The sequence below is a fragment of the Artibeus jamaicensis genome, unplaced genomic scaffold (assembly GCF_021234435.1).
Source record: "Artibeus jamaicensis isolate MK-2021 breed Jamaican fruit bat unplaced genomic scaffold, CSHL_Jam_final scaffold_916, whole genome shotgun sequence".
In the NCBI taxonomy this organism is placed as follows: Eukaryota; Metazoa; Chordata; class Mammalia; order Chiroptera; family Phyllostomidae; genus Artibeus; species Artibeus jamaicensis.
In genome coordinates, this window is record NW_026522059.1 from 54,846,591 (window position 1) to 54,867,167 (window position 20,577).

General features: G+C 37.6%; 1 protein-coding gene and 1 pseudogene across 4 annotated transcripts in view; both read right to left on the reverse strand.

The window, feature by feature from the left end:
- Nucleotides 1–20,577, reverse strand: part of SPIDR (scaffold protein involved in DNA repair) — a 381,397-nt gene that overhangs the window by 212,804 nt on the left and 148,016 nt on the right. The window lies entirely within an intron of this gene.
- Nucleotides 18,831–18,942, reverse strand: LOC119042580 (uncharacterized; annotated as a pseudogene).

Consider the following 20,577-nt stretch of genomic DNA (forward strand, 5'->3'; position numbering starts at 1 on the left):
TTATGGTCTTTTACATCATATTTTATATCTTTTTGTTTTGTGTATCCTCTAAACATCTACTGCAGTTAGAGTTGATTTCGTTTAGTTGATTCACTGTCTTTATTATGTAATTGATTTTGCTGGTGAGATTTTTTCTTTTATGTATTTTCTTATTTCTGCCTATTGACATTTCTTGTAAAACTGGTTTAGGTGATGGTGAACTCCTTTAGCTTTTGCTTATCTGGGAAAAACTCTATATTCATCAATATCAAATGCTAACATTATAGGATACAACACTCTTGGTTGTAGGTGCCTTTCTTTCAACACTCCTTCTAGCCTGATTCCTGATGTTGAGAAACCAGCTTACAGACTTATAGGGTTTCCCTCACATATGTGATTCGTTGGGCCCTTCTTTCTGCCTTCAAGATTGTCTAGCCTTCATGTTTGTCATTTTTGTTATAATGTGTCTTGGTTTGGGCCTCTTCATGTCTATCTTGTTAAGAACTCTCTGTGATTTTTGGTCCTGTTTGTCTTTTTCCCTCCCCAGAACAGGAAAGCTTACAGTCATTATTTCTTCAAATACATATTCTATACTTTTTCCTTTCTTCTCCTGCCAGAATCCCTATAATGTAAATGTTAGAGCTCTTCATGTTATTACAGAGATATCTCATACTATCCTCATTCTGAGGAATTGTTTTTTCATTCTGTTGTTCTGATCACAAGATTTCCATTATTCTGTCTTTCAGGTCACTAATCTGTTCTTCTGTGTTAACTAATCAGATGTCAATTGTTTGTAATGGATTATTCATTTCAATTAGATTTCATCTCTGATTGATTATTCTATTTTCTAATTCTATGATGAAGTTCTGTCTGTGTTCCTCAATTCTACTCTCAAGTTTGGTGAGCATCCCTGATGATTTATTTAAATTCTTTATCAGGCAAATTACTTACCTTTGTTTCATTAGAGTTTTTGTCCAGAGTTTTTTCCTTTTCCTTCATTTGGGCCACATTCTCTCTTCCAGTTTCGTCTGACTTTCCGTGTTTGTTCTTATTAGCTAAATAAAATAGCTCTTTCTCCCAATCTTGAAAAAGTGGCATCTGCTTAGACTGTGTGTCAAAGTCTGGACAGTGTGTGTAGGGACATTAGAAAATGTCAGGGAAGCATCTGGAGAAACCTTTCACCATAGCCTGGGTTACCTACTGGCAAGGGTAGTAACAATCACTGTCATTTCACTGAAGTTTTCTATAGGTAAAATTTACATACAAAGAAATGCACAAATATTACATGAATATTCACTGAATTTTTACAAGTGCACACATTTGTGAAAATCAAGCAACTATCAAGATGTAAAACATTATCATCATCTCCAGAAAACTTCCTCAAACTTAAGTTCTTTTTACTGTTAATCTTGGAATCCAAGAGCTACAGTACAATTTTCCATTTTTCACTAGTACATACATACAAATCTCAAATTATATTCCTCTTTCCCCAGATCTCTCTAATAACTACAAACTCTAAATAAAATGCAATGACCCAAACTGAGCATTATATCATCCTTCACTCATAAATAACATTGTGATGTTGTTTGTAACAAGGAAGTCACTCAGAAAATAATACCATCTAGTATAAAGTGCAATGTCGTGTCACAAGACAGTGCCAGTACACTGGTGATTCTTATGTCTTTCAAGAAACATGTTGGCTGGCCTCAGATCCCTCACTGCCAATTATTCTGAAATAACTATTCAGTATCCTTATCTTTTGCTTTTATAACAAAGAATGGTAGCATTTATCAACATTTCATCAGAAAATGACTGACAAGTTTAATAAAATTAGTCTTTAAGTTTGGACATCAAATGATGTAGTGAATATGTAAGCATTGCAGTTTTCTTCTGGAAAACCAGCACCATTACTCAAAAAGATCAATCACTTTTAATTAAACACAATTAAAGGATTGAAGAAGAATTCTTCTAACTCCAGGAATCAGATAGTTGGACCCTACCTATTAACTTTGCTGGCATGGATAAGTCACACTCTGAAATCTAAACTAGGCCACATGTGGAAGCACACACAGGCTTCTTGTAGATCACTGAGTATTAGAAATCGCCCTGCTTGCTTTCAGGAGGTGTAAACCCCCCATGGCTAAGGCTGAGTGAGCAACCCTTGGACCATAAACCACTAAGGAGACAAAGCTTATCTCCCTGGCAGGAGCATTGCTTCTTCTGCTCCTTTTTTCATAACTGGCCCCGAATGCTTGATCAGTTAGTCAATAACAGGTAAGACTCCCCAAAGGGAGAATGACCTAAGACAGGCATGATCATGTGGAGGCCTCAGGGAAGGACTTGGGGTGCTATGGAGAAAGGGGGTAATGGACCCTCGCCCCTTGGCTTTGATAAAGCCTGACTCCCCTGAGTCTGAGAGAAGCCTCCAAAAATTCCTGGGCTATCTGCCTCATCTACTTGACTTAAGCCTGAAACAATGACAGAGGGCAGTACAGCCCTATGCGGGAAAGGGTGGGGCTCCCCTGTGATCAGGCCTAAGAAAGGATATGTAAAATCCTGTGAAGACTGCTTTGCTAAGAATGCTCTTATTTAAATGGTGAAGGTCCGAGCAGGAAATGAGTGTTTCCCAAAGTCTTGTAGCCCTTTAGCTAATAGACCCTGACTCAGAAGAAGTTCTTTGTTCTTTGTATGCTGTCTACTGTTTGATCCTTGCTGCCTGACAATAATTCATGAGCTGTACCTGTAGTCTTGCGCAAATTAAACCCAACAAAAGCCCGTCTAGGCAAGGGTCAGCTCGCTGTCCCCTTGAGAGGGTGGCCAAGCCACTCTGAAGCACTCCCCGCTTGAGTGCAGCCGTGTGGTCCCTTTTCCTCCACGGGACTCAGTAGTCTGTGTGAATTTGTCTCATATCTCATCTATGTAGCCGCGGGCACCAGGAGCTGGTGCAAGGATAGCAATCCAAAGCAGCAAGGATAGCAATCCAAGATTGAAGATTTTCAGTTTAGTGAATGAAGCTGTTCACCATTTTAATATCTGACATCATCTGCCAGCTAGTTACTAATACTGCTTGTCACAAAGAATGCTTGAAATTTACTCTGTAAGAGCTGGAGAGTTTCAAGTATAAATCTTAACTTTTAAACAGAAGGACATAAACTATTACGTATAGGAAAGCAGGACATTTTTTCCCTTTGGATTATTAGATTAGGACATACTCATCTAATCAAATACTTGATCCACACATTAAGGGACATACATGTTTGTGTTGCAGATGCAACATTTAAGCAATTCTGTTAACACTATTTGATAACATTTCAGATAAAATAAATGCTCAAATCTCTTTCTAAACTTCTATTTTCAATGTTGAATCCAGCTTGCCTTGTCTTTGTATTCTTGAAATCTTCTGTGCCTGGCACATTATCTGACACCAAGAAGGTGTCATTAATAGTGAATAGATGGCCCTGATTGGTGTGGCTCAGTTGGCTGGGTGTTGTCCCACAAAGCAAAATGTCGCCAGTTTGATTCCCAGTTAGGGCACGTGCCTGGGTTGTAAGCGTGGTCCCAGATGGGATATTCAAGAGGCAACCAATCGATGTTTCTCTCATACATCAATGTGTCTCCCCCTCTCTCTAAAAATAAATGTAAAATTCTTTGAAAAACAGGGAATAGATGCATTTTGATTCATTAGGCAGATTCAAAACAGGCAAATACTGTTAAAACAAGGAAAGAAACTCTCCAAAATATTATTTTACTTTCTTCCATCCTGAGTCTCAAATGAAATGAATTCACTTTAAGATGGTGGCCACTGCCTCTTTTTACTATGATCTACCTTACTATTCAAAAGCACAGTTTGAGAGGCAATGCTTTGTAGTTTGAAATACCTTTAGCTTTCTTCCTTTAAAGCCAAGTAATTCAAATATGCATAATTTTTAAAACAGAAATGAGTGGTAAACACTAAAATATCACAGCTTTCAGCATTATAGCCTTTAACTGTTTTACTAAATGCTGCTCAGTTCTTCATTACATTATTTTTTTAAATGGGTAAATCTGGTGACTTCCGCCAAGATGGAGGTATAGGTGGATGTGCCGTGCCTTCTCACACAACCAAGTTTAGGGACAACTAAGTATTAGCATCAGAAAACACAACCAGAACACAGAAAATTGAACTTTTCGGAGTCCGTTAACAACAAATTCTTCAGCCCGACCGGTAAGGGGCGAAACCAGCGTCTGGTGAGGGATTGGCACAGGAGGACTCCGGTCGGACGGACCCAAGCGCGGAATCTAGACGCGCGAATCCAGATGCACGGGTTCCAAACGCAGGATTGGACCTAGTGAGCGACCCAGCAACCCACCAGGTGAGCGACTGCAGAGGAGACAGTAGGGAGGCGGTGCTGCGTTTTGACTGCGGTCGCCTATCTGCGAGCCAGCGGACAGGCGAGGGAGTGGGCGGTTGGACCGGCCGGGGCGGGTAGAGGGCGCCGCCATTTCCCCGCTCTGACCACGCCCCCACATACAGCTTCACAACCCAGCGACCTGGGAGTCCAAGGCGCCGCTTCTCCCACTTAAAGGGCCAGAACAGACCAAAAATGTCGCAGGAAGACCTCAAAGCCCCAGAGATAAATCTAAGCGACGAAGAAATAGCAAAACTCTCAGACGCACAGTTTAAAACACTGGTCATCAGGATCCTCACAGATCTGGTTGATTATAGCCACAAATTAGAGAAACATATGAAGGCTAAACTAATGGAAATGAATGGAATTCCACAGGAAACCCATAGCGATGAAAAGGAAACTGGGACTCAAATCAATGGAGTGGACCAGAAGAAAGCAAATAATGGCCAAACAGAAAAGAGTCAAGAAGCAAGAATTCAAAGAAATGAGGAGAGTCTTAGGAACCTCCAGGACATCTTTAAACGCTCCAATATCCGAATTATAGGGGTACCAGAAGGGGGAAAGGCACAGCCACCAGTGGAAAACTTATTTGAACAAATAATAAAAGAAAATTTCCCCAATCTGGCAAAGGAAATAGACTTCCAAGAAATCCAAGAAGCTCAGAGAGTACCAAAAAAGTTGGACTCAAGAAGAAACACACCAAGGCACATCATAATTACATTAGCCAAAATTAAAATGAAGGAGAGAATCCTAGAAGCAGCAAGAGCTAAGGGGACAATCACCTACAAAGGAGTCCCCATCAGACTGTCAGTAGATTTCTCAAAAGAGACCTTACAGGCAAGAAGGGGCTGGAAAGAAATATTCCAAGTCATGAAATCTAAAGACCTACAACCAAGATTGCTCTATCTAGCAAAACTTTCATTTAGAATGGAAGGACAGATAAGGTGCTTCTCAGATAAGATCAAATTCAAGGAGTTCATCATCACCGAGCCCTTATTATATGAAATGTTAAAGGGACTTATCTAAGAAAAAGAAGTTAAAGAAACATGAACAGTGAAAGAACAACAAGCTCACAGTTATTAACAACCACACCTAAAACGAAAGCAAACTAAAAAGACAGCTAGATCAGGAGTGGAAACATAGAAATGAAGATCTCAAGGAGGGTTAGCAACAGGGGAGTGGGAGGAGGAGAAGGGGGGAGAAGGTACAGAAAATAAGTAGCATAGACAGTAGATAGAAAATAGATGGGGGGGGGCAAGAATAGCATGGGAAATATAAAATCTAAAGGACTTGAGACACATGGACATAAACTAAAGGGGGGTAATGGTGGGGAGGGGGGCAGGTGGAGGGGAATGAAGGGGGGAATAGAACAACTGTAACAGCATAATCAATTTAAAAAAATAAATTAAAAAAAAATAATAAATGGGTAAATCTTAATTCCTCTAAATAATAGTTCTGTTAGCTTTTTAAAACTTTCAGCTATAATTTATACTGAATTCCTATAATTTATACTGGCAAACTGCCCTAGACTCCTTACATCCCTGGTCTGGGAAGAGCAGGACAGCTTCAGGCCATTCTTTGTTTACTGCTCAGCACTAGAATTGTATCACCTGGACAAGAAATCTTGGCAACATAATCAGTGGCAGCTCTTACGGCTTTTTCTCCTTTTACTTGATGAGCAGAAGTAAGTTGTGTGCCACGCTGTGGAGCTCAATTATAGACACCTGTTTATGACACTGTGCTAGAGGCTGCATCCACTGTGGTAGAGTCAGGAGGAAATGGTCTCCCAACAGATCAGGTAATTCCTAGCGAAATAAAACAGAACTGTTCCACCTCACTTTAAGAATTTTAACTCGCTGACTTTATACCATGTTGGAATGAGATGAATGCCTCCCTAACTGAAATAATGAACAAAGAGAAAAAACTACCCATAAACTAAATTACCCTAGGAATGACCTCGATAAGCAACTGCCTCTACTAACTAAAAATAACTTCAGATCAATTATTGAAAATCAAAGATTCCCTATTTGTTAATCATTCCCTTACACAAAACAGGTTTATAGCTGATAACCTTACGTAAATCACTCGGACATACATTTTATAGCTAGTTAATCTTGGAGCATCCATCTGATGTCACATGGCAATCATACTTCATGAGCATTTTTCTGTGATTTTCTTCTTAATGGAGGAATGAATCCTTGCTAATACTCACAAATGTCACTATTTCATGAGGGAGAACATCAAAAACTTCACCTCAAGTAACTGTGTGTTTCAAGTGAGGCAAAAATATCTTTCCTGGGACAAATGCGATTCTGCCACAGGTATTGCCCCTGGCACCTGCTACAGGCTGAATGTTTGTGTCCCCCCCAAATTTACATGTTACATCCTAATCCCCAATGTGATGGTATTTGAAGGTGAGCTCTTTAAGGGGTGATCAGTCATGATTGGGATTGGTGCCTTTTTAAAAGGGAACACACGGAACTCCTTTACGCCTTCTGTAATATGAGGACACAGAGAGAAGGTGCTATCTATGAACCAAAAAGTGCGTACTCACCAGACAGTAAAACTGCCAGAAATGTATCCTGAATTTACCAGCCTCAAGGAATGTGAGAAATTTTTTTGTTTGTTTTGTTATTTACAAGACACCTAGTCTATGTTAATTTGTCACAGCAGCCCAAATGGACTAAGACAACATCCTCCTCTACTCAAGCACACATCTCTCTTAGGCTCCTCATTTTCATCCACCTTAGCTCAACTGACTTTTAAAGCACAACTGATTGATTTCTGTTTAACCAAGAAATAAAAATATCCTGAAACTGTTTTCTCTGTTTTTGCTAAGGTGCCACTGTCTATGTAGTTATAAAAGCCCAAATCCCCAAAATTAAATCTCTCTTCTAAATTCCTAAGCTGCATGGGAAATCAGTCCCCAGTGCTACAGTCTCAACCACCTGGTCCTTTCACCTAGTCACTGCAAGAACCATATCAGAGTTGTGTACCTGGTCCTTTCACCTAGTCACTGCAAGAACCATATCAGAGTTGTGCTTGTCTTCAAGCTCACTGCCCCACCCCCAACTTATTCTTCATATTATTTCTCATGGATTTTTTGAAACACAGACATAATTATGTGCTCTGCTACCCCCTCTACTTTCCAGACTGAGTCTACACCTGGCACACAGTACAAGTCCTTCTGGCTGTGTATGCTGCTAGCTGTCTAGCATCATCCAGGGTCACAACCTTTTTTCTCCACTATCAGACTCCTTCACTTTCCTCAAATGAGTTATTTTGCTCTCAAATCTTTTACATACTGTCTCCAATCTCAGGAGGACCTTTGAACTTATCCTCTGGATCTCAGCAAAGCTCTACCTTCTTGAGGCTGCCTGCTTCAGGGTCTCTCCATGACTTCCTATGCTCCCTGTTTGTACCTTTGTACATAAACTGTTCCTTAACCCCAATGCTATAGCTGGCTGCTTACAGAACTATTATCACTATTGGATGGGCTCCATTAAGTTATTGATATGACTGTATCCCTGGCACTGGGCACTCTAAAAGTATCTGTTGAATGAAACAAAAAATGAAAGTATGTCAGAGAAGAACTTGAAACTCAATGCTATCTAAAATTTATCAAGAGACAACCAGGAGAAATAATATGTATCAAGAAGTAACTTAAAAATTCACTTTTACTTTTTCTTCTAGATTGCCTAAAAAGTACTGGCCAAGTTAATTAAGCATATCTGGACGATATATTTTAAAAAATTACCTGTACTGTAGAAAGAATTACCAATCAATGTGAATCATTAAATAGCGAATATTTATTGAGCATCTGCTATATTCACACTGGGAGTAGATACTAGGTTTCATTAAGTTGAACATACAGCTTTAAATATTTTTATACCCATTTCACTCATTTATGAAATGTTCAGAGATCATTAAAATAATCTCATGGTAAGCGAAACAATAAATACTATAAAATCCACAATCTCACTGAAAGCCGTCAGCTCTTATGCTAGCAGCTTTTGCACCAACAGACATTAAGAGAAATGATCCCATTAAACTGGTTTTTAAATTTGCTATACTATATTATTTTTTCTACACTATCATTCTATCCTTATAAGAAAAATTCTCTAGGGCATCATCACCTTAGAAATACCAGTGCTGAAGACAGTGGGTGACATAGGTGAACATGACTCACCTCCTTGCACAACCACATCAAAATTACAACTATAATATAGAACAACCATCATTCAGAACCATCAGAAATCAAGTTGAATGGAAATCTGACAACTATGAAATTAAAGAAATCACATCTATTCAGATTGGTTGCAGTGGCAGAGACGCAAAAAGGTCTGGTCCCACATCCACGTTTTATGGATAAAAAACAGGAAGGATATCTCAAGAGGGAGGAGTCCCACTCTAACGCCAGGTCCCCCAGCCCAGGGTCCTAGTGCCAGGAAAATAAGTCCCCATTACTTTTGGCTTCAAAAACCAGCAGGAATTGAGTGGGTGGAAGAAACTTCTGAAGTCCCAAGCAGTTCCTCTTAAAGAACCCACACATGGACTGACAGACTCACTCCCTCTGAGCTCTACCACTGAGGTAGCAGCTGAAAAGGCTCGAGAGACATACAAGAAGGAAGTAAGGTGTATGGTATCAAGGTGGGAGCTGGGGGACAGCTTTCTCCAGACAGAAAGGTGTCAGAGGCCACTGACCCTTTTCTGAACCCTCTCCCAACAGAGCCACAGAGCCACAGAGCCACCAGGCAGGTACCACATCTGAGACTCCATCAATCTGGCTAACACTGTTGGTTTTGCCCTAGATATCCTGAGACTCCATTCCACCCAACTTAAGGGCCCACCCAAACTGTTAACCATGACTTTGCCATACTAATGGCAGGTCTTGGCTCATGCTTCACAACTTCCTGAATCCTATCAAACAAGCAACTGCTGGCTTCAATGAGCCCCCAATACCCATAGCTCTTGTAAGTGATGCCAGGCATGGCACTACCAGCAGCCAGCCAAGATTCAGTTTGGCTTTGCCTAGGAAGCTCTAAGCCCAGCATAAAGTAGCAACCATCTCAGATTGCTTTATAGCTCATGCGAAGAATCCCTGGACAGAATACAGATGGGGCTGACCTTGACCTGAACCACGTGGGAAACCCCAGAGCTTGAACACCCAATGGACAGCTACAGGTCAAGTCACAGTACCACCACCATGCACAAATACCCTTGTACAACTGATCCTTCACAGAAGGTGGAGGTTCGTAGCCACTGGTCACAGCCAGTCCTTGTAGCTGACTGGCCTGGGTAAATCCCTCCCGATGATCTGCCGACAGGAAGCAAGGCCCACGTACAAGAAGATGCCATGTCTGGCAGCACACATGAAGGGCACATCTCAAGTACACAGTTTGGGTGACAGGAGAGGTTGTGTCACTAGACCCTACAGGGCACCCTCTACATTAGGCCACACTATCAAGAAAAAGAGTCATAACAACTCTATCTAATACATAGAAACAAACACAGGGAAGCTGCCAAAATGAGGAGACAAAGAAACATGGCCCAAATGAAAGAACAGATGAAAAACTTCAGAAAAAAAACTAAACAAATCGGAGATAAGCAATCTATTAGATGCAGAGTTCAAAACACTGGTTATAAAAATGCTCAAGGAACTTAGTGAGGACCTCAAAAGCATAAAAAAAGATCCAGTCAGAAATTAAGGCTTCACTAATTGAAATAAAGAACAATTTATAGGGAAACAACAGTACAATGGATGAAGCCAAGAATCAAATCAATGGTTTGGAACATAAAGAAACAAAAAACAAGTAATCAGAGAAAATCAGAAAATAAAGAAGAAAAAAAGAATCTGAAAAAATGAAGATACTGTAAGGAGTCTCTGGAACAACTTCAAGTATTTCAACATTCCCATCATAGGGGTGCCAGAAGAACAGAAAGAGCAAGAGATTGGAAATCTATTTGAAAAACATCATGGAAGAAAACTTCCCTAATTTGGTGAAGGAAATAGACATGCCAGAGCAGGAAGCACAGAGGGTCCCAAACAAAATGGATGCAAACAGGCCAACTGCAAGACACATCATAATTAAAATGGCAAAGGTTAAAGAGAGAATATTAAAAGCAGCAAGAGAAAAGAAGTTAGTTACCTACAGGGAAGAATTCCCATAAGACTGTCAGCTGTTTCTCAAAAGAAACTTTGTAGGCTAAAAGGGATTGGCAAGAAATATTCAAAGTCATGAAAAGCAGGGACTTACAGCCAAGATTGCTATACCCAGCAAAACTATCATTTAGAATAGAAGGGTGGATTAAGGGTTTCCTAGAAAGAAGAAACTAAAGGATGTTATCATCACCAAACCATTATTATATGAAATGTTAAAAGGACCTATTAAAGAAAAAAGAAGACCAAAACCATGAACTGTAAAATGGCAAAAAATACATATCTATCAACAAGTGAATCTAAAAAAGAAACTAAGCAAGCAGGAAGAACAGAGACAGTATTATGGATATGGAGACCTTTTCAATGATTGCCAGATGGGAGAGGGCTATGGGGGATTACGAGGTGAAGGGATTAACTACAAATAGGTGGTTACAGAATAACCATGGGGATGTAAAATTACAGAGTAGGAAATGGAGTAGCCCAAGAACTTATATACGTGACCCAGGGATATGAACAGCGGTGTGGGGGCTGCCAGAGGAAGTGTCGTTGCTGGGTGAACGGGGGCAACAAGGAAAAATTGGAACAACTCTAGTAACATAATCAATAAAATATAATTAAAAAGAAAAAAGAATTATCAGTGCTTTATGTGTACTAAATCTTTTGAATGTTGAGCCTTGAGCCTTGGAATTGAGTTACAGCTCCTTTACCACTGCTTCCTTGCTTCTCTTGCATGTAGATTTGTACATTTGTTAAAATCTTGTATTTTTAAAAAATTTTTATTTATTTATCTTTAGAGAGGAAGGGAAAGAGAGAAGGAGAGAAATATCAATGTATGGTTGCCTCTCGTGAGTCCCCTGCCGGGAACTGGCCTGCAACTCAGGCATGTGCCCTGACTGGGAGTTGAACTAAGATCGTGTGGTTCGCAGGCCCACATTCAATCCCCTGAGCTACACCAGCCAGGGCCTGAAATCTTGTATTTTTAAAGTCATTGAAAATCCATGTGGGGACAAGGCAGGATACATAAACAAATGTGACTTAAGTCCATGAAGAGTCAAAAATTCTACGGGGCAGAGGTAGTGGCAGTGGTCCAGGAGTGACAAGTCACTGGGCAGGTAAGATACACAGGAGTGAGATACTTGCTGGGAAAGAGAAACTGAAGGCAACAAGTGGAGAACTGGATAGACCACTGGCTGGGCTTCCAACTTAATATTTATAGTTCAACTTCAAATACCATTTTTGAGCTGCTACTACTTACTGGCAACCTTTTGGTTGCTTACACATGGCATTTTCATAACCTCCTTGGATTGCTCTGTGTCACAGCTATGGAAAAAAAGAATCTTGGCAATCAAACAGCTTGCCCATGCATATTTAACATCCTGATTTTCTCCAGCTGTTGCCTCCATCAGGGTGCTAAAGGGTAGGTGGTTAATATAGCTGACCTTTGTACAATGCAGTCCTGACTACTCTTGTAGTAAAAAATCTACACATAACTATTGTTAGCCCTCTGCACATGTGAATTTCCAACTGCTGGACTGACCACTGAACAACACAGGTTTGAACTGTGTGGGTTAATTAAACTGTGTGGTGCAATTTAACAGCACAGGTCACCTGAAAAAAAAAAATCTGTGATAAGTGGACCTGCATTGTTCAAGAGTCAATAGTAGTGTTCTTAGAGTCTGACAGATATATGGGAATTTTCCCATGCCTTTGGGACACTGATGGGTTTTGGTACACCCTCAAATAGTGGGAGCCAATAAGAACAAAGACAGCAGCTTGGACAATCACAAAGATTTGAGAGGTAGCCAAGAGCTCAAGCTGGGCTGATTTACAAAGTACATATCCTACAAGAGTCCAGTTTATTAAGACTGGGAGAAGTGGTTGTTTAATGCACAGAAACTAACACAGAGAGTCAATAAAAATAAAAAAAGCAAGGGTATGTTCTAAACAAAAGAAAAAGATAAAATCTCTACAAACCAACCTTAATGAAAGGAGACAAGTGATTTATCCAACAAAGAGTTAAAAATAATGGTCATATAGATACTCACTAAGGTCAAGAGAACATTACATGATCAAGGTGAGAATATCAAAAAAAGATAGAAAATATAACAAAGTACCAAGCAGAAATTATAGAGATGAAGTATAGAATAATTAAATAGAAAAATTCATTTAGGGGTTTAAAAACAATGTAGGTCAAAGAGTAAAACAGATCAGTGCACTCAAATATAGGGCAGTGGAATTCATTCAAACAGAGGAGGAAAAAAGAATGAGAAACTGAAAATACTTTGAGAGACTTATAGAAACTGAAAATACTTTGAGAGATTTATAGAAACTGAAAATACTTTGAGATACTTACAGAACACCAGAAAGTGGACCAATATATGTGTAACAGGTGTCCCACAGGGAGAAGAGAAAGAAAAATAAAACCAAAGAAATATTGACTAGAAACTCCCTAACTTGGGGAAAGAGATATGCAGATGCACTAAGCCCGGAAGTTCCAAATGAAAGCAATCCAAAGATGCAAAATTCGACACATTATAATTAAACTATCAAAATTTAAAGAAGTAGGAAGAATCTTAAAAACAAGGGAAAACAAATGTGTTATGACAAGGGAAGCCCCATAAGACTATCAGTGGATTTTTCACAACCCTAGAGGGTCAGAAGGGAGCAGATGATATATTCAATGTGTGGAAAGACAGTAACTATTGACAAAAACACTCTATCCGGCAAAGTTCTTCAGAAATGAATGCGAGATAAAGAGTTTACCACACAAAAGTGGCAGCATTTCATCATTAGACTGTCCCTACAACAAATGTTAAAGAAAGTTCATTAACTCGCAATAAACTCTAATCAGTAACATGAAAGTATAAAACTCACAAGATTAAATATATAGTTAATTTAAAATGGTCTAAAATTGTAATGGTTGTGAATAAATTACTGATAATTCTAGCATAAAGGTTAAAAACTGAAGTATAAAAATATGACTATAATGATCTGTAATAGATATACAATAATATAAAATGTAAATTGTGATATTAAAAACAAAAATAGGGAGAAGTATAAAAATTTACAGTTTTCAGAGTATTAAAGATAAGTACAATAGTTATTGACTTAAAATAGACTGTTAGAACTATAAAAGGTTTTAAGTAAATGTCATGGTGACAACAAAACAAAAATGTATAGTAGACACACAAAAGGTAAAATGAAAGGAATCAAAATATACCAGTACAGAAAATCACTAAATCACAGAGAATTAGAAAGAAAAAAAGAAAAGAAAAAGTCTCACAATTTTAAAGAACGTAAGATTAAGTCTATATCTATCAATAATAACTTTAAATGCAAGGGGATTAATTTCTTCAATAAAAAGAGAGGTGGAGATGGGTGGGATGAGAGGACATGGTGGGGGGAAAGTAAATACAACTGTACTTGAACAATAAAAATAAATAAATACATACATACTTTGTTACAGAAAAAATAAATTTATTGAGATCAGGGAAAAAAAAGACATAAAGTGGTTTATTGATTTTAAAAGACCCAACATCATGCTGCCTAAAAGAGACTCATTTCGGCTTTAAGGGCACACACAGACTAAGTGAAAGGATGGAAAAACATATTCCATGAAATTGGAAGCCAAAAGAAGCTGTATTTATGTTACACAAAGTAGACTCTAAGACAAAACTATAAGAAGAAACAAAGATGGTCTCATTATATAATGATAAAGGGATCGCTTCAGCAGGATATAAAAATTCTCAACACTTACACACCTAACACAGAAGTACCTAGAGAAATGAAGAAAATGTAATACACATGAAGAGAAATAGCAAGACAATAATAGTGAGGAAATTCAACACTCCACATTCAACAATGGCAGATCATCCTGACAGAAAATCAGAAAGAAACTATTGGACTTAGACATATTACATCAGGTGGACTTAACGGACATTTACAGAACATTTCACATAAGAATAGCAGAACACACATTATTTTGAAAAGGATATGGAATCTTATCCAAAACAGATCATAATGTTTTAAAACTAGAAATCAATTACAGGAAGAAAACAAGAAAACTGACAAATATTTGAAGATTACAAAACATGTTCCCAAACAACAAATGGATCAAAGAAGAAATCAAAAGAGAAAAAAAATACCTGAGACAAATGAAAATGTAAACAACATACCAACACTAATAAAATTCAGGAAAAGCCATTCTAAGAGAGAAATTCAACGTGATTAATGCCAACATTATAAAGACAAAGATGTCAAAAAATCCATAAGTTTAAGCCCAAAGTTATCATGTTATTAAAGGTAATAATAAAAATTGCAGTGGCAATATATGATATAGAGACTAAAATGACAATAAAAATGATCAGTGAAACTAAGCTGTTTTTTTAAAAAATAAGATAAAAAGATAAACACAACAGTCAAACCTTTAGCTATATGTACAAAGAAAAAAAGGGGATTCACATAAATTTTGTAAAATCAGATATAAAAGAGGAAACATTACAACTGATGCTATATAAATACAAAGGATCAATTTTAGTCCAACAAATTGGACAACCTAAAAAAATGGATAAATTCTAGAAATGTACAACCAACTGAGGCTGGATCATGAAGAGACAGAAAATATAAGCAGATTAATTAATAGTAAAGACAGTGATTTAGTAATCAAGACCTCACAGCAAACAAAAGTCCAGGAGCAGATGGCTTCAACAGTGAATTCTACCTAATACTTAAAGAATTAATTACCAAAACTTCACAACCTGTTCCAAAAAACAAGATAGAGAGACACTGCCAAACTCATTTTACAAAGCCAGAATTACCCTGATACCAAAACCAAACAAGACGAATATCACATGAAAATAATATATATGTTATTATCTCTGATAAACATAGGCAGAAAAATCCTTGACACAATATTAGCAAACCAACTACAATAATACATTTAAGGGCTCATACACTATGTGCGATTGATTGCAGGGATGCAAGGATAGTTCAAACATCAGCAAATCAGTCACTGTGAGACTGATATTAAATTAACAAAATGAAGGTAAAAAATCATATGGTCATTTCAATAGACGCAGAAAATGCATTTGACAAAACTCAGTATCTATTCACGATAAAAACTCTTAAACCGCGAAGAGAGGGAACTTAGCTCAGCATATACTAAAGACCATACATGACAATCCCACAGATGATACTATACTCAATAGTGAAAAGCTGCATGCCTTTCCCTTAAGACCAGGAAAAACACAAGGATGCCAAATCTTACTACTTTTATTCAACATAGTACTGAAAGTCATACTGAGAGAAATTTGGCAAGAAAAAGAAATAAAAAACATCCAAACTGAAAAGGAAATAGAAAACACAGAAGACTCTACTTCCTGCCTGCTGTGACAAAACCTGTCAGAACTAATAAACAAATTCAGTGAAGCTGCAGCTTACAAAACCAATATACAAAAGTCAGTTAACATTTTTATACACTAAAAACAATAATTCCAAAAGTGAAGTTAGAAAACAATCCTAAAAATCTCTTTGAAAACATGAGAGACTCAAAGCAATCTGGAGGAAGAACCAAGCTGGATTTCAAACTATTGCAATAAAAACAGGCAAATGGATCAATGGAATAGAATAGAGCCCAGAAGTAAATCGTATATACGTGGTCAATTAACTTTTAGCTAAAGAGTTAAGAATATACATTGGATAAAGAAAAGTCTCTTCAATAAATGTTCCTGGGACAATTGTACAGCCAAATGCAAAACAATCCAACAAGACCTCTATCTTATACCATATACGAAAATTAAGTCAAAGTGGAATAAAGATAAACGCAAGACCCAAAACCATAAAATGCCCAGAAGAAAACACAGATGGTAATTTCCTTTACACAGGCCTTGGTGATGGGTTTTTGGATATGACAGCAAAGACAAAAATAACCAAGGAGGACTATGTCAAATTAAAAAGCTTCTGCACAGCAAAGAATATCATCAGCACAATGAAAGGGCAACCTACTAACGGGAGAAAATGTTTGCCAATCATTTATCTGATAAGCAGTTAACTCCCAAAATACATACAAACTCTTATGTGCCGATTAATGGATGACGAAAGGTGTGCATAAGTGTGTATATTTACACATTATAGAAAAACACACATGTACACACACATAATGGAGTCTCTTCAGCCATGAAAAAGAAGGAAATCTTGCCATTTCTGACAATATGAATAGAACTTCATATGAGGGCATTATATTCACATAGAAGGAGACAAATACTGCATATTGTCACTTATATGTGGAATCTAAGAACAGTAAGTTAAACTCATAAACACAGAGTAGAAAAGTGGTTGCTAGGGCTTTGGGGGATACAGGGAGAGTTATTAAAAGCAGGCAATTTTCAATTATTAAGTAAGTTCTGCAGATCTAATGTAAACCATCAAGACTACAGTTGATAAAACTGTATAAAAAAATTAAAACGTGCTGACAATAGAACTTAAATGTTCTCACTATCCCCCAAAGATAAATTATATGTGAGGTTTGAGGTGATGATACGTTAAGTAACTAGATGAGGGGAAACTCACATTGTAGATCAACCACCATGATGTACACTTCAAATAACTTCCAGTTTCTTTTGTCAATTATACCTGATTACAGCTGAAAAAAATCAGATGGTTAAAATCCTAACTCTCCTACATAAAATGCACTAGTAGCAGCAGTTAGTTTCAACTTAAACATTTTCCTATAAATTTTATCTACCTTGTTTTCTAGAGAAAGAGTAAAGTTGGGATATGCTGTGAGTTTGATGGATCATACTCAACTTACAATCTTTACACCTACCAGTTTGAGATGTAGACAGAGTTTTACTTAGAGTAATGCAAGGCTCTTGGAAAATCAGACTTGGCATTTTGCACAAACATATACATTATTTCTTACTTTGGTTTAAAATACCAATGGATTTTTTTTTTTTACTTGAGACTTTGAGATAGCCTAAAATTTTCAAAAAGCTTTAAGTCAATTTTGTTTCTTAGGCAGCAAGATGCAAAGGTTTTGCTTTACTCTTTCTGATTAAAGGAATTGATCTACATGGCAATGAGTGTCAGAGTTGCTCTTTTAAAAAGTGCACCTGTGGTTACTTTAATACAATTATGTTCAGGTCACCCTTTTCATAATTCAAAATATTGATGGTATCACACTATTCATGTAGTTCAGAATAGAGTAAAAATAACTTTAAAAAGCAAATGGTTTTTCTCATTAGCAAAACTGAGTATTAGCCCTGGCTGGTGTGGCTCAGTGGACTGAAAGCCAGTCCACTGAGCCACAGGGAACCTAAGGGTCAGTGGTTCAATTCCCAGCTGAGGGCACATGCCTGGGTTGTGGGCCAGGTTATCAGTAAGGGGTGCATGAGAGGCAACCACACATTGATGTTTCTCTCCCTCTCTCCCTTCCTTCCTCTCTCTAAAAATAAATAAATAAAATCTTTAAGAAAAACTGAGTATTAAAAGAAATCTTGAGATGCACTGGGTATACCCAGTCAGTCAAATGGAAGGGCAATGCTACAAAAGTATCTGTAGAAACCAAAAACTCAGAAATAGATTTATCTTCTGTAAAGCTGATTTGTTCAAAGATGCTTAACAGAAAATGAATATATGACCCAAGAAAGAATCTACATAAAATATAGGCTTAACAGTAGTAAGCAAAGACCCTAGTAAAACTTTTAAGTTGAAATATATAGTAATTAACAAAGTTAAAAAACTAAATTCTTAAATGACTAAGCATAAAAAGCAATGAGAGAAAAAGGAAATAATGATGTGCTAAGATTTTGCAGTTTTGGTAAGGCAGGGTATAGAAATTAATTTTAGAAGTTCAGAGATTAACACATATTTCAATGGGCATGCTAAAAAAGCAATAACCACTTAAGCAATACAAAATAAGTGAAATAATTCCTAAACCTTCTAGAGGGAAAAATATAGGACAAAACATGATCCATTTAATAAAAAGATGAAATATAACATTTTAAACTTATAAATATCTAGGCTGAAGAATACCAACTCAGGTTCAATACTATATAAACAGTTAGTCAGCTCTTGTATATCTCCATCTTGTCTTCTTTATACTGTTATTGTCACAGATTTCATCTTTATATTAAAGAAAGAAACATCAATGTAGAAGAAACACCAATTGGTTGTCTTTTCCTATGTCACCTGAATGGGGGGTTGAACTCACCACCTGGTATGTGTCCTGACTGGGAATCAAACCAGCAACCTCTCAGTCTACAAGATGACAGTCCAACCAACTGAGCCACACCAGCCAGGACAGAATACTGTATCAGTTTAGTTACAGTACTCCTAATTGAACAGAGGGTGTATCAGATATTCAGCTGATAAGATCAGATACTACACATGATCTTAGCCAAAAGGCTGAGAAGTGATCAGTATGTGATTTTAAAGTACACCGTATGACCTTTACAATGATTATTTCAATTATGAAGCACTGGTCTAACAAATGGAAGTCTACCCTTCAATATTTGGTGTGACTTATACATCAAAGGCAGGAAAGAAATCAACAAAACAATGTGTGATAACAAAAGGATAGAATGCACTATCCTTCATGAGTACATTCCAATCAGGTTATATTTCTGGCAAACTTGGCAGGATATGGGAAGATGGTTAACTGAATTTGAGGCCTTTGTTGGGCCACCGGTCTACCCTCCCTAACAGTTTTCCCTAAACCAGGGGAGAAGGGGCCAAAGATGATAATTATTCAGCCATGTTTGTCTTCAGATGATATTTTTTAAATATATTTTATTGATTATGCCATTACATTTGTCCCATTTCCCCCCCTGCATTCCCTTCCACCCTGCTCACCCTCTCCCACCCACATTCCCTCCCCTTTAGTTCATGTCCATGTGTCTTAAGTTCTTTAGCTTCTACATTTCCCATTCTATTCTTGCCCTCCCCCTGTCTATTTTCTACCTACCATCGATGCTACTTATTCTCTGTACCTTTTCCCCCTCTCTCCTCCTCCCACTTTCCGGTTGTTAACCCTCCATGTGATCTTCATTTCTGTTCTAGTTGTTTGCTTAGTTTGTTTTTGTTTTTGTTTTAGGTATGGTTGTTAAATGAGATAAATGAAGTTGACAGTGCACATAGTCTATAACCCAGAAATCCTAGATATGCATGTACCCAGAAACTCTTGTCATATGCACCAGGAAACCTTCACTCTGGCTTCCTACACATAGCCATCCTCCACAAACTTCAAACTATGGATCAGATCACATCTCTTCTACCCTAGGCAACAAGGAATATTTAATATCATCTCTATAACATTGTACACAGGTTCTCCATCCTCACTTTCTGCCACTCCTGCTGCAGAATTTCCACTTCATTCATATAGGACTACATATATCCCTGCATGCACCCCTCATCATGCCAGTCTGGCTTTTTGGTCTTTGCTCATTCAGTCTCCTCTATTTCAAATGACTTCACAGTCCCTTCCTCGGTTCTTTTCAACTTAGCCTCCATAGCTTATATAGAGAATCACCAACTCCATAAAGTTATACCTGACACTCTGAATATGTTCTCTTCCCAGCACTCATTCACACACACACACACACACACACACACACACACACTTCCCAACTGACCTGCCTATCAATCATACTTACCTCCTCAGTTTTTGCATCTATTGCACAGGACTCTATTATTAAACTTTCTAAAGTCATTTTATAACATGTTTATATTACCTTTCTCTTCCTTTGTCTTGTGAAATCCTTAAGGATAGTGATGATTTGTCATTTAATCATATAGTTACTGACTACTGTGCATGAAGGAATACAGCAGTAAAAAAGTTTTGATTTGTAAATTTTAGCCAATGCAATAAAAAAATGAAACAGGTAAACAAGCATAGGTATTAGGAAGAAAACAAGAAAACAGTAACACAAGTAATATAATAGTATAAATAGAAACATTTTTACTATACAAAATAGGCATACACATCAGTAAGAAAATCAATACGAGTAGAACTTATGAAAAAAATTGTAAAGGATAACTGTCATCAGCAAATGA